General features: G+C 39.2%; 1 protein-coding gene across 4 annotated transcripts in view; it reads right to left on the bottom strand.

Moving 5' to 3' along the window:
* Positions 1–16,590, bottom strand: part of gas7b (growth arrest-specific 7b) — a 491,997-nt gene that overhangs the window by 112,620 nt on the left and 362,787 nt on the right. The window lies entirely within an intron of this gene.

Here is a 16,590-nt window from a genome sequence, read left to right on the forward strand (position 1 = left end):
TCACATAATACTCCATTTGCCAATTTCCTGCCCACACAACCTTTTAACTCCTAGCATATTATGTAACATTCTCACAATTTGCAAACCTATTTAGCTCCAGTGCTGCATTCAGTCCCTTCATCCAAATAATTAATGTGGATAATAAATAGTTAAGGCCCCAGCACCATCTCTACAGTACCACCCTGGCTACTGACTGCAAACTAAAGCTGACCCATTTATCCTAACTTCGTATCCTATACCGTATCATAAACTTAAAGGACTACAAACTGTCTTCTTAAAGTGCTTTGAAAACTAGATCTCAGGTGATAAAGGAATAATCCAGAAACTCATTTTATTTACATAATCTGTGTTACTTGCCGAAGAGAAGATTTGGCAAGCAGAGTTTCAGGTAAATTATGCTGCACCAGAAAATGCACTCTTGACTGGAATCTGGAGCTCATACTTTCAGAGGCAGTTGTAATTCCATTAAAGTGTAATGAATGAAGGCTGGCCTTGGTCATAAACTGTTTAAGACAGACATCTCTTAACAAGAGGCTGCAGATAGAGAATACAGGAGCAATAGACTGCTGGATAAAGTTAACAGCTCAAGAAGTATCTGTGGAGTCAAAGGAATCATCAATGATTTAGATTGAGACTCTGCATCAGTGCTTGATGCAAGGTCTTGACCCAAAACAATGACAATCACTTTGGCACCACAGATGCTCTCTGACCCTTTGAGATCATCCTGCAGTTTCCTTTTCCATTTAATTGGAGAAGTGGGTCATTTGTTGTCTGTTTCACATTCCACAATGCTCCCTTCTTTTAAGAAACTCCTGTAAAGTCCACCATTTCTTGAAGTAAATACAAAAGACAGCAAATATCTGGCCACTTAAAATACTGCAAAAGTTGAATGGACTGTTTTTTTTCTTCTGGTCTCTCTCTCTCAGTTCAGGAGAGAAAGTGTCTTAAGGTGTCCTTTAATAAACATAAAACAAACTTCAGGAACTCAGGCAGTCAAAGCAGCATCTGTGGAAGGAGAAGCCATTTGATGTTAACCGGTTTATTTTTCTGTAGATACTATTTGAATGGCTGGGTTATTCCAGCATTTGCCATTTTTGACTGAGATTCTAGCATCTGCAGTTTTATTTATTTTCCAGAGAATTCCTTTATTCTCTGGAAAATAATCTAATATATAGTCTAATAACTGGACTAATTTTCTAATGAGGAACCATCAGAAGCTACACTTCAGCATTGGTGAGCTTTACATTAGGTTGACTGTGTTACTTGAAAAGGGTTCCTTAAAATTCATTACCTTGGCAAGTTACCGCTTAGCAAAAGCCTAATTCAGACTACACACCCACAAGCACCGAAAGATCCGTAAGAAGTTGTATTGAGCCTTTAAGTATTTATTGCTGTTTTAATCTTGGAATCCAGTGAAATAAACAATGGACTCAGATATGAACTTTGTTCGTGGGAAGGACAAGGTAAACATGTGGTTGCAAAATGAGCTCCACTTGTTCACTTATTAAAAATTAAGTGAAATAAATAATTGGTCTCATTTTAAGTGAAAGATGGGGCAGGAAAATTATGTTGAAGGATTCTAAATATTGCCTGGTTTACACAACAAAATTCCATATAGTTTATTCTAAAATAAAGTGTTCATGAGTATTTGTATCTCTCCTGGCAGTTTCCATCAGCTCACCAGTTGTGAACTTACTTCTATAGACAATCATCCAGGGTAGCAATGTGGTGGTTGGCACAAAACTTCACAGTTCCAGTGACCAAGGTTCAATTCCCGCAGCTGCTTGTATGCTCTCCCCATGTTCTCCCCTCTGGTTTCATCCCACAGTCCAAACGCCGATCGATTAATCAATCATCATAAATTGTCCCACGATTAGGCTAGGATTAAATCAGGGGCAACTGGGCCAGAAGGGCATATTCCATGTTGTATGTCAATAAATCAAAATCAATAAGTCTATGACTTCCGAAATTCAAGTAAAATTCCTGTGGAATTAGCTGGGATTCAGAGAGCCTTTTGCCATTTTCATATTATCTCAGTGCAAATAAAGCAGATTATTCACAGCAAAGGTGCTCAGTTCAGTGCAAACAGAATTAAGCCTGCATCTTCTGTATGTGGCATTCATGTGGAGCTTAGGAACGTATACATTATACATAGATGGTGCACTGTTCATGCAATGTACTAGTCTAGTGTAGCTTCACATGAAGTGAACAACCAGGGTTAAATATGTTGCCATACCAGTAATCCTGCAACTTTAAATTACTGAGTGTTATCCTGAGCCCAGCACGTAAGTGCAATTATAACGGAAGAAGGGTGGCACCTCTATTTCCTGAGGTGTTTGCAGAGATTTGGCTTGATATCTAAAATTTTGATAAACTTCTGCAGATGTGTTGTGAAGATGTATTGACTGACTGCATCACAGCCTGGTATGGAAACACCAATGCCCTTGATGGATATGGCACAGTCCATCAAGAGTAAAGTCCTCCCTACCATTGAGTATATCTACATGAAATGCTGTCACAGGAAAGCAGCACCCATCATCAGAGACCCCTACCACCCAGCATATGTTCTTGTCCCTCTGCTGCCAACAAGAAGGTGGTACAGGAGCCTCAGGATTCACACCACCAGGTCAGGGATAGTGACTACCCTTTAACCTCAGGCTCTTGAACCAAAGGGGGCAACTTCACTGAACTACACTTGCCCCATCATTGAAATGGACTCACTTTCAAGGACTCTTTGTCTCATATTCTCAATATTTATTTATTTTGTTATTCTTAGTTCTTTCTTTTTGTATTTGCACAGCTCATCGCCTTCTGCACTCTAGTTGGACGGTCTTTCATTCATTCTGTTATGGTTATTATTCTACAGATTTCTTTAGTACGTCTACAAGAAAAAAATCTCAAAACTGTATATGATGATATATGTACTTTGATAATAACTCTACTTTGAACTTTGGAAATCATCACAGACCTCATCTGCTGTTCATTAAACTGAGGACAGATCTTTTTCATTCTTGAAACTGCCACTAAGGGAATAGAAATTACATCGCTGGATGCACTAGAAACCTTCCAGAATACATTGCTGAATGTAAGGTACAAAAACCTGTTAATCATTAAAGTCCTTTAGTGAAGAATGTTTGGCAATACACAATGCTGGAATTGTAATATCTGCCATTCTTTCGTTTCTGACACCGACTTTTCTCAGCTTGTTCTCTTGCCAACTCCTGTTCATCCCCATTGCTGTCAACCTTGCTCTTCACCCAGCTGGCTTTCTCATATGCTTTTGGTCTTGTTCTTCAATCATAATCCAATTTGGATCTCTAACTAACCATAAGGAATGTCATTAGAAATGAGCAAACATAAATAAAACTCTATCGTGTGCCTGTATCCCTCATACATTGGAATATAAAACACTACATTTTGTCTTGGATGTGAAAGATATGTTAAAGAATTTTTAACTATTGTTCTGGACATCAGGATGAACTTGATAATAATCAAGCAGCTGCTAGACTACCTGAAATTTATTCTAACCTATTGATCGAAACAGTAATTCCCAATTTATCTCAAAATATAATAAGTCTTGTTGTCTTAATTGAGCAACCATTTTACAAATGTAACTACATGGTACATTTTAGATAGTATGGTATGGTACTCCTGCTGCTTTTAATCAGAATATTCTCTTCATAATGCAGCAGTAGAAACACCAAGCCGAAACTCTAATTGCAGGTCTGAGCAATTACTCTAAAGCTAAAAGTACCATATTCTAGCCGCAACAAACTGCTCTTCTTGTCTGCTCTCCAGAGGGATACAAAAAGGTATTGCAGCACAATATCTTAAAAAGCATCTTAAAAATTGTAGGGCACCCAAATTGCTTTACAGCAAAATATTTCAGGGACATGTTCTCTGTCCTAAAATAGACATTACAAAGGATGACTTGTGCACAGCAAGAAAATAACTGTTGACCAGCTATCCCCAGTACCCTGCCACTTATTTATCCCTCAACCATCTCTAAAAATATAATGATACAATGGCTATGCACAAATCCTAAAGTCATAGAGAGATTGTGCACAGGGCCTTCAGTCCACCATGTCTCTGCCGACCACCAAGCCCATTTGATCTTACAGTCACCCTATTTAATGCACTTCATTTTCCCCACATTACTATCAACAAGCCCTCGAGATTCTCACAAACACCTGGGCCAATTTTTCAAGGCAAATTAACCCGCAGGTTTTGAGATTTTGGAAGAACTCAGAGGTTATAGGACAATGGTAACACTGAGACAGTAGCTGTACTATTCCACTGCTCTGCCATTCTATGCACTCAATGCCTCTTTCATTTCACAATGAATATATTTCCAAAATATTTTATTGCAGTAAAGTATTTGCAATTTGAAAAGGCAATATTTAGGGATTGATTCTTTTTCAACAGGATGGAAAATACCTTGGAAAATTCTCCATTGTGAAAAGATAAAGATATGGCAAGAGAAATCCAACTGAAATGTCTACAGTTAATTAATTCCAAAATCAAACCAGTTCATTTCAAATTTCCAAATATATTAGAAAGTTTGTTGCTAATCAGTGTCTGATCTCATGGTTGACCTGAAAAAATCGTCCAAAGTCAAAGCCATCAAATAAAGTGTGTATATTTCAGAATAAATGTACTATACCATCAACACCCTTGGCTGGCCTAATTTGTAACAACAAACAGATTTACATGATTAATAACTCTTTAAATGGAACTAAACTGTATAATCTTGGGTTAAGGAATGGGTTGAGTTTTGTAGAATGTACAGTATTTATCATTGCTCTGTCTAATTTGGCTTTAAGAGTATAATATTTTTATCATACCTGAACTTCACACACTTACATAAGAACATAAGAAATAGGAGCAGGAGTAGGCCATCCGGCCCATCGAGCCTGCTCCACCATTCAATAAGATTATGGCTGATCTGTCCATAAACTCAGCTCCATCTACCTGCCTTTTCCCTATAACCCTTAATTCCCCTACTATGTAAAAATCTATCTAACTGTATCTTAAATATTTTTAGTGAAGAAGCCTCAACTGCTTCCCTGGGCAGAGAATTCCACAGATTCACCACTCTCTGGGAAAAACAGCTTCTCCTCATCTCCATCCAAAATCTTCTCCCTTGAATCTTGAAGCAATGTCCTTTAGTTCTAGTCTCACCTACCAATGGAAACAACTTTCCTATAATTTTGTATGTTTCTATAAGATCCCCTCTCATTCTCCTGAATTCCAGAGAGTATAGTCCCAGGCAACTCAATCTCTCCTCATAGGTTAACCCCTTCATCTCTGGAATCAACCTGATGAACCTCCTCCTCTGCACTGCCTCCAAAGCCAGTATATCCTTCCTCAAGTATGGAGACTGGAACTGCACATAGTACTCCAGGTGCAGCCTCACCAATACCCTGTATAGTTGCAGCATGATCTCCTTGCTCTTGAATCAATCCCTCTAGCAATAAAGGCCAATATTCCGTTTGCCTTCTTAATAACCTGTTGTACCTGCAAGCCAACTTTTTGCTATTCATGCACAAGCACTCCCAAGTCCCTGTGCATAACAGGATGCTGCAATCTTTCACCATTTAAATAATAATCTGTTCTTCTATTATTCCTTCCAAAGTGGATGATCTCGCATTTACCAATGTTGTATTCCATCTACCAGACATTAGCCCACTCACTTAACCTATCTATATCCCTCTGCAGACTCTCCACATCCACTGTACAATTTGCTTTTCCACTCAGTTTAGTGTCATCAGCAAATTTTGCTATGCTACTCTCAGTCCCCTCTTCCAAATCATCAATGTAAATGGTAAACAGCTGCGGGCCCAGCACCGACCCCTGCAGTACCCCACTCACCACTGACTGCCAACCAAAGAAACACCCATTTATACCAACTCTCTGCCTTCTATTGGTTAACCAATCAACTATCCATGCCAATACGCTTACTCTGACTCCATGCATCCGTATCTTATTTATAAGTCTCTTGTGTGGCACTTTATCAAACGCCTTCTGGAAATTCAAGTATAAGACATTCACCAGTTCCCTTCTAATCCACTGCACCAATTATGTCCTCAAAGAACTCCAATAAGTTTCTCAAACAGGACCTTCCCTTTCTGAATCCATGCTTCCATGTCTAATGGAACCAATCCTTTCTAAATGTTGCCCTATTTCTTCCTTAATGACAGCTTTAAGCATTTTCCCAACTACAGATGTTAAGCTAACTGGCTTATAGTTGCCTGTCTTTTGTCCACATACTTTTTTTAAAAAGTGGCGTGACATTTGCTGTCTTCCAATCCACCGGGACCTGCCCAGAGTCTAGAGAATTTTGGTAAATGATTACCAACGCATCTACTATAACCTCCGCCAATTCTCCCAGCACCCTGGGATGCATCCCATCAGGACCAGGGGATTTATCTACCTTCAAGCCCTCTAGTTTGCTCATCACTATCTCTTTAGTGATAGTGATTTTATTGATGTCCTCAGCTCCTATTTTGTCCATAACAACATTCTTTGGCATATTAGACTTGTCCTCCAGCATGAAGAATGACACAAAAAAGTTGTTCAATACCTCAACCATTTCCTTATCACCCAATATCAATTTCCCCCTCCTCGTCTTCCAAGGGACCTACATTGACTTTAGCCACCCTCTTCCGTTTTATATATTTATAAAAACTTGTGCTACCTGTTTTTATATTTTGTGCTAATTTACTTTCATACTCTATCTTCCCTTTCCTTATTTCTTATTTAGTTGTTCTTTGTTGCTTTTTAAAGTTTTCCCAATCCTCCAGTCTCCCACTACACTTTGTGACTTTGTCAGTTCCAAGTTATTGATGATTTCTTAGGTGTAGCAATGATAATTAACAGAGGTCAGTTCATGCATGTGTGTATTCAAAGGTCACAGGTTACATCTTTGATCTTAAGACCTGCTAATTCAGCAAACTGTGGAACATTTGAATCTCAGTCAGCTCTTTCCTCTATTTAAGCTTCCTATGCCATTCTTTGACAGATGATGGTGGCTAAGCTACAGTTCACTATTGTTTACCTTTATTTCTTCATCAAATTACCTACTAAAAACTTGTTGATCTTAGCTATGGAAATGTCCTCTGACCCAGCATGTAAGGGTAAAGAGGAAGGGACAAGAGGCAAAAATGCCATTGTTTTACCTAACCTCCTCCAATTAACCCCATAACTGAATTTAATGTTTCAACTATGGTCTGACCAAAACTTTGTACAACAGAAGGACCTCTTTTTACTCCTGCCCAAAAACTGGCACTGAGAAACAGACAAAATATGTTCAATAATGTGAGTAAGTTTTGAACCATGTTCTTAAAGGACACTGAAGACATTGATGAACAGCTGTTCATATTAGAAACCCTAAACATTATGTAGAGGCACATAATGTTTCAGATCACAGTCACCAGCGACCAGAGTTGAAGGAATGCAGATCTAAAAGAGTTGTGAAGCCAGGATAATGTTACTTGGTTTGGGGAGAGGAAGAGGTGGGGAGGAGGAGGTGGGTACAGCTATGGAAAGCTTTAAACATGAATATTTCTATGCTTCATTTGTCTGTTTTGTCTATTCGATATTTCTGTACAACTTCCTTCTTCCATTTACACACCTCCTAACATTGGTGGTACTTACTGATATAAGGCCTGTACTCAAAACTTGTGAGATATAATCAGCATATGACCCTTGTGAATGTAAATCTCACCTGAACAATGCTTTGTTTCATTAACCATAGAAGGACAGCATTCTGCCCACAGCACACCTTCAAAACACACCCTTTCGTCCAATTTCCCCACGTACTGTCCAAGAATTTTTTACGTCCATCAGCTACACTTTCCCATTCATACCAAGTAATTTAAAATAACCAATTAGCTTTGAGATGTGAGGGAAAAAAAGCCTGAGAACACAGAGGAAATTCACCTAGTCACTGGATAATGCACCAACTACTTGCAACACCACTGACCCTCAATCTCTGAAGGTGTGCAGACGCAGCTCTAACTATGGCATCACTGTGCTTGCTGCCTGAAAGCAATGACTGCTTTCAAAAGTGAACAACAATTATCTCATTGGAACACTTTAATTCGTGGGAACAGCTGTTAACCATAAATGACAAATAAACCTCCATGCTGCTCATCCCTAAGGTACTAAAATCATTGAATTACCAACTTCAGTCTTTCTGGAGGACATTACATGTGTGGAAACTTATCCTCAGTACACATTTCAGACTTTCTAAACAGCAGCACTAGAGTCTCTTTCCTGTCGTACCTATCTTGCTATGGTGCTTCATTGGGCATCTTGGCCCCTCTTGAGATTTGGAATCTGCATCAGGTTTAATATCATGGGTATATATGTTAAATTTGTTGCTTTACAGCAGCAGTACATTGCAACATATAATAATATAAACTGGAAATTACAATAAGAATATCTTTAAAAAATTAATTTAAAATAAATAAGTAGTACAAAAACAGAGGAAAGAAAATGTTGAGGTAGTGTTCATGGGTTCATTGTCCACTGTGAAATCTGATGGTGGAGGGGAAGAATCAGAATCAGAATCAGAATCAGGTTTATTATCACCAGCATGTGACATGAAATTTGTTAACTTAGCGGCAGCAGTTCAATGCAATACATAATATAAAAGAGAAAAAAAAAGAAAACAGTAATAAATAAGTGAATCAATTACAGTATGCATATATTGAATAGATTTTTTAAAACATGCAAAAAACAGAAATACTGTATATTACAAGAAAAGTGAGGTCGTGTCCAAGGGTTCAATGTCCATTTTGGAATCAGATGGCAGAAGGGAAGAAGCTGTTCCTGAATCACTGAGTGTGTGCTTTCAGTCTTCTGTACCTCCTACCTGATGGTAACAGTGAGAAAAGGGCATACCCTGGGCACTGGAGGTCCTTAATAATGGACACTGCCTTGCTGAGGCATCGCTCCTTGAAGATGTCCTGGGTACTTTGTAGGCTAGTACCCAAGATGGATCTGACTAGAGTTATAACCTTCTGTGGCTTCTTTTGGTCCTGTGCAGTAGCCCCCCTCCCCCCCCCCCCCCCACCCCCCTACCAGACGGTGATGCAGCCTATCAGAATGCTCTCTATGGTACATCTATAGAAGTTTTTGAGTTATTTAGTTGACATACCAAATCTCTTAAAACTCCTAATGAAGTATAGTCGCTGTCTTGCCTTCTTTATAACTGTATCGATATGTTGGAACCAGGTTAGGTCCTCAGAGATCTTGATACACAGGAATTTGAAACAGCTCACTCTCTCCACTTCTGATCCCTCTATGAGGATTGGTATGTGTTCTTTCATATTACCCTTCCTGAAGTCTACAATCAGCTCTTTCGTCTTACTGATGTTGAGTGCCAGGTGAGGCACCACTCCACTAGTTGGCATATCTCCCTCCTGATCCTGAAGCTGAAGCTGATCCTGGTCATTTTGAGTGCGTGTTTTCAGGCTCCTGTACCTCCACCTTGACGGTAGCAAGGAGAACAAGGCACGTCCTAGGCAATGGTCTTCAATGGTCGACGCCCACCTTTTTGGGGCATCATTACCTTTTGAAAGTGTCTTGGATGCTGGGGAAGCTAGTGCCCATGATGGATCTGGCAGAGATTTCAGGATAAATTTTTAAAAATACACGACTTTTCTTGCACATAAATAACATGTTCATCATTGTCTTCCCAATTTTGGTCTTCATTATGACAACAGGCAGCAGACTGTAGAAAGAGAAGCTTTACTTCAAGGAAATTTCTCAGTGAGGGGACAAATTTATATTATGTATCTTTGTTCCAAGACTGTTCTTATAAGCACTAAAGATAGAAATTAGAATTTGCTTCCAGTGATGGAACGATTTATATTTGCAATAAAGTCAACTCTTGTCACTAGATGGCAAAATATTTACTGCGATCAGTGCAATACTCAGTATGTTACAGTGGTAGTTCACAATCACGCTGAGCGGCCGTAATGTCTTTCAGTGGTTTTTCTAGTCACTAAACCTGGAATTGATGACAAGCAGCACTGGCTAAGTGTGCCTTGTTCATGCTTATTGAAGAGTTTGGCTTTCCATTTTGCTCACCCCAATCACTCCTGCATTCGATTTAACCAACACCCCTTCATCATTTGCAGAAACTAGCTCTTGGACAACTGCAAGATCCTGCACAGCTTTTCCAGATGTCTAAATGCTGAGCAGCAGCTCAGTGTCGAAACTTCGTCTAAAATGAAAGGTCTGGTGATCAGGCCCAAAATGGGAATGTGCTAACTCAAAATAAAACTGAATAAAATTCAGTGCAGGGGCCTAGTCCTCAAGAGATCTAGGTCTGTATCATAGAATTTTACAGAACACTCCCTCTGACACTTGCTGGTTTTCTGAATGAGCTCTATTCACACATGTGGATGGAACAGAAACAAGATAACTTGCTTTCTAGTCAGAAGTTTCATTAACGTTTACTGTTTCTGAATGAATTTTTAAAATTCTATTTATATATTTCATGATTTATCATGGAGTAGCCCAATCTGGCCCTTCAACCCCACAGCAGCAATTAACCTTAACCTCATCAGAGACAATTTAGAACGACCACTTCACCTACTCGGTCGTTTCCTTAAACTGTGGGAGAAAACCGGAGCACCCGAAGAAAACCCACGCACTCTATGGGACATACAGTGACTCCTTAGAGAGCGGCACTGAAATTGAACTCTGAACTCTGGAACCACTGGAGCAGTAATATTGTCGCGCTAACCACTTACACTACCATGGCGACTAATGCAGCATTTTCCAATGCGCACTCTAGCACAGCGGTAATGCTTCAGTGCATATGAATATTTTATAAATAAAGTAATTTTGCAGCCATTAAGTTGTTAGTTGTTAGACACTGAATGTTCCCTTCTGCACTCTAACTTCAATACACTCTTGAAAAGTAATACTAAATCTTAAAGTATTTACAATAAGTGGAGATTTCTCTTGCCAACAGTCTGAAGTCCAGGAATTCAATGGGGTGGTCTACAACCTGGCTTTAAGCCTAGATGCCTGTGTGTGATTCAGAACTGCATTGATTCATATGGGACAAGGATAAAAACTGTGGTAAATGTCAGATATATCCAATATATCTCAGCAAACATTCAGGACAGCTGCCGGATGTGCTTGAAATATTGTGGATAAAACATGTAGCATAAACATTAACTACAACGGCAATGTAGTCAATGCATAATCCATAAAAGTATTCTTACTAAAGTTGGTGGATGTTTAACTTTTGACCTCGTGAATATCCATTTCCATTTGGCAGTAGGTGCTCCCTTACTGACTCAATTCTATGTCTCCAAGGTCCACTTACCAACATTTTATGCCTGCACCAACTAATAATTGGGATCGTAGATTTGTCAAACTACATCCTTTCAAGTGCCACTTACTTATTTCAGTTTATTAACACCGACACCTTTGATTTCCAAGTATAAATGCACAGAATACAAGTCGTCGAGCAAGGTTCAAGGAAAGTAATTTGGACTGTTGCATTTGACACATGAATGCTGAGGGGAAAATTACAGGAGTTTAAAACTAAAAGATTTTGACAGATTAAATGAAAAATTATTTCCACTAGGAGGAGATATGATAAGCAGAGGCACCAATCCAGTAGACAATGTAAGGCAAAAGAATCGGGGTAACTCAAGGAAGAAATAGATTGCAAGTTAACACCAAGAAAAATGACGCTGAAAAAGATTCAGTCAATTGGATATACAATTAGGAATGGATATACAATTGTAAAATAGGACTAACATTTATATAGGTGCAGAACTGGTTTTAAACTGAGGACAACAGACAACACCAGCGAGATAAACTGGACAGCCATGGTCAAAGCTACAATACATTGTGACTTTATTATACACAGATATGACTCAAACACTTCAAGAACCAAGAATGAATACTTGAAAGGCCTGGACAGTGTGGATGCAAAGAGTATGTTTCCATTCACAGGAGAATCAAGGATTCAGGGCAAAGCCTTGGATATAAGAATGCATCTTTAAAACTAAGAATGAGGTGGAATTTCATTAGCAGGAGGGTGGTGAGTCTGTAGAAGGTGTTGCCACAGAGGACTGTGGAGGCCAGGTCACTGTGTGTATTCAAGACAGAGATTGATGGGTTCTTGATTTATAAAAGAGTTAACAGTTATGGTGAGGAGGTAGGAGAATGAGTTTGAAAGAAAAATCAGCCATGATTGAATGACAGAGTAGGCTCTATGGGACAAATGGCCTAATTCTGCTCCTATATCTTATGGTCTCATAGTCAAACCAATACAGAGTAATCCATCACCTATGAAGGAGAACTGGGTCAACACCCATTTGGGAGGAGGGCTAATCACCAGCATGGCTCAGAAAGGTAGGGTTGATTCTTATACATTGAATTTCATCTGCACTCAAGAGCACAAAGGTGTAGCAGTCCATCGTTGTGTTCTACTTCTCAAAAATGGAGTGAAACATGCTATCATTATTACACTGCATCATGGTGCACAACAACATCCAGCTACATACTAGATCATATCATGTTTTCTTCTGACTCCGCTCCAGAGCACAAATCTCTGCAAGCATTTTGTTACAGTCGATTGGAAATTATATTTTTACTGAGGAAACAATCTGTGACCAGTCAGACTAAAATGATTACCTCCAATATCTTTCTAATGCTTGAACAGAATCAGAATCAGGTTTATTATCACCGGCATGGGACGTGAAATTTGTTAATTTAGCAGCAGCAGTTCAATGCAATACATAATCTAGCAGAGATCCACCTCTACATGGTTTGGACCTGTTTCATTGTGACCAGCATATCACATCATCATGGCAAACAAGATCCTCTATCGAGTTGTAGTTGAACATATTCAGACTCAGCCAGATGTGATTCTCGGACAGGCCCATAATCCACAGACTCGAAGAGGAAAAGCAGCCAAATGACCTCGGGGACAGAATTAAAATAATACATTAAATCAACAGAAAGTAATTGCATTCCATGAAGACCATCTGAAATGGCATTCTGAACACCAAGTCTAACCACTTCTATGAAAGCATTCTTAGAACCACAATTCCCTCTAAATGCCCAAAGATTCACCAAAATGCACACTGAAACCAAATGTTATTAACCATTTCTCATAAAGTGTTTTGAGGATATTTAGTAATGTAGAATTAGAGTCAGTTCCCAGTCTGGTTAAAGATGATCTTTAATTTCTGCGTGTTAGTATAATCCCAGGCTCTCTGCTGAACATAAATCTTGTGTCTCCATGCTTTGATTCACCAATTCCAATGTTCTGAGAGGAGGGGACTGCTTAGAACAGCTCATTGATGCCCTGTAGATGCACGTTTCTAGTGACCAGCAGCTTAAATTACAGGGAGTGTATACAACTTCTCTTGTGCATAAACACTTCTATTATTGTATGCATTGATTTAAAGCTTTGGTTCTCATGGAAACACAATCAAGAAGCACCAATGACGACTTTGGATTCTGATCCATGTTGGACATGAAAATCCTCAACGCAGCATCCAATGTTTTTTTTCCCTCTCAATTCCTACATCACTTCATGCATTCCATTAGGGAGCTCATTCCATGTAGAAGAAATGTCAGACTCAATTTAACAATTCCATTTAAAAATCTGAGCCTCTGCTCCTATAAACTACAGCAACTAAATTACTCTTCACAATCTTTTACACTTCTAAAATATTAGCTGTCAAATACCATTTCCAGACCATAAATTGTGCCAAGTCTTTATTCACAACTCCAAGACCAGAGAACAGTCTTTAATTTTTTGATATTCCCTCTTTTACTTGCATGCTTTTTGTAATCCATGATGAGATCTTATTTGGGGTATTATTCTCTCCAATGGAACGAAGTCAGTGAAAGACACACCAGGAAAGGGAAGAAAAATGGTAACATACTACCGTAGATTCCGGATTTTAAGCCGCTACTTTTTTCCCACATTTTGAACAGCTTTGAACTTTGCGGCCTTTAAAACGGAGCGGCTAATGTATTATTTTTTTTCATGCCGCCGAAAACATTTTGCCTCGTAACAGTAGACCAATAAAATTGATGAGTAGTTCACAGAGGTCCAATGAAATTGTACGATAAATCAAGCGCACTTTCACAATTAAATTATTGTAAATCAGTCATTTGTACTCACCCTCATCAACATGGAAAACACTCGAAGAAAAGCATTGTGCTGCCTTTATGGCAGTTATTTAGTTTATAATATTTTCGCTTAGTAATTCATTTGTTAGTTAAAGTTAGAACTGTTTTAACTATATTTGTTTTCTGTACTACATCGCGGGATGCTATGACGTCACACCCGGTTTCGCCGCGTCTTGTGGGATACCGGTTTGCGATAAACGGAAAGGAGGGGGCATTAGACCCGAGCGAAACGCTGCTTTTAAATGCCGTTTGCGATAAACGGGATGGCGGGGGCGGAGCGGCGGAGCGAAAACGCTGCTTTTAAGTTAAAGGCGATCAATAACTTTTCCTGGTAGGCTGCAGTATATATATTTTTTACCAGTCGTTAGGAGATATTGGAATGTTGTTCAGTAAAGAAGTATACGCAACGTATATTTAAAAGTAGCCGCGTTACGGGCACGGTTCAAAAAAAAGCATTTGCAATATGTATTTGTTTATGTTACCATATGGATTTAATTAAAAGTTAAAAAATCCTCACGTGTAATATCTTTCTGTGTAAATATCTCATATTACAACGTGGGACACCTGCGGCCGAAAATCCGGTGCGGCCTGTACAAGTAAAAAATTGATTTTATTTCTAAAATTAGAGCCAGCGGCTTTTAATCAGGTGCGCTCTGTAGTCCGGAATCTACGGTACCTTACTTTAAGACACTATAAGTTACCTACAGCTCAATAAGATGTGTTTCACAATTCTCCCCCACTTCAGTCACTCAACGTGGTGATTTTCATCTCCTAAACCAGTGACTTCAACAGCCAAGAAGGACGGACCAGCAGTGCAGGGGAAAGTTTCTAACTGCATGCTAACCTCCCAGTCACTCATCATCCTAACAGAGAAAATATTGTCATTTCTTCATTGTGCTGAATCGAAATACTGTACCTTCTTACTGCAGAACACTGGTAATACCTTCAGCAGAAGACTATCACAGTTCTAAAGGTTAGCTCATTGTCATTTATTCAAAGCTAATTATGAAAAGACAGTGTTTACAATTAATGCAAAGCCCTCTGAGCATAAATGAAATTGGAAAAAAAATTTTAAAAGCACAGAGGAAGTGTGATTTAAGTTTCAAGGCTATAATTTATTATTCATCTCTTTCCAATGTCCCTGCTTGCTGAGTAACACCATCAGCAACACTATTTTAAAAGGGAATATGATCATTGATTACTTCAAACACCTGACTGGTAACACTTCAGGAATGAAACTTTCAAAGGCCTCTATCAACATAGTGCATTCACTTCTGCTTACTTACATAAAAGGGACTGGAAGTTGATACACAGAATCTATATAAGGCTCTTATCAGTGTAAAATTATTCTAACTTTAAGGTCTTGCCACACTAGCTATATGAAACTCTTTCTCCAGAAAACCCCTCAATGAGAGTCTTATCACTTCTGTATCTGACTGCTGTAGATTGCCCAAAGCATTGCCAGAAAATCTTTAGAACCTGTTGCTTGGATGTTAGTGCCTGGTGTTGCAGGCTCTGTCAACACCAGCAGGGTTGCTAATTCTGCTCAGTTCTATTTCTGGAGGTTAGATTACATGGCAAAGTCCTATTGGTTGCCTGAATGTTGAAAGAAACACTAAGTAAATCTTCACATTAACAGATAGGGCTCAGTGTGGAAAACAACAGTGAGGAAAAAGGTCAATCATGCTTTTACTAAGACAGAACAGCCAATGACCTACAATGTTCACTCACTCAAGTTATTATACCAGTGATGTTTTGTGAAATTTTCACAACTTTTACTACTTTTCATTGTACAGAAGGCAAACCAAACACATCTAAACTAAACCTAACCCACTTAGTGGCCTGCAGCATCAAAGCATAGTTTCTGGGTGGAGACCTGCCTTCCCCCTGTACTAATACACTATATACTAAGCGATGACACAGACTGCCATGATATCTGCCAATTCCCAGTTCATGTGTCTCTCTCCTGTCACCCTCACCATGAGCATTGAAGCAATGCTTCCTTGCAGTATCGAGACCTAGTAGGGTTGATGATATACTTGGTAGCAGTGCCCTGAAGGGAATGACCACGAACAAAAGTAGCAGTTTTTCCACATCATCAACACCTTTAAAGACAGGGAAAAAGTGCAGAGCCCTCAGAAATTGAAAAATGTAACCCAAACATTAAGTACCAATCCAGCAATTCATCGCATGGGTATCAATTGAATTTGACTTGCAGTGGCCGAGTATCTGCATTAATAGTCCCACACAAGAGCCACATGAACTCTAAAACTGAGCTAGATTTCATGTGGCTCCAGATGGCAGATTCATCAAGAACCCACAGCTATTCTACTCTCACTTCAGCCCATCTCCGATTTCCCTACCTGCACTTCCCCTACGATGCCAGTTAACTGGAACAGCCGCGTA

Source organism: Hemitrygon akajei, chromosome 22 (genome assembly GCF_048418815.1).
Source record: "Hemitrygon akajei chromosome 22, sHemAka1.3, whole genome shotgun sequence".
Lineage (NCBI taxonomy): Eukaryota > Metazoa > Chordata > Chondrichthyes > Myliobatiformes > Dasyatidae > Hemitrygon > Hemitrygon akajei.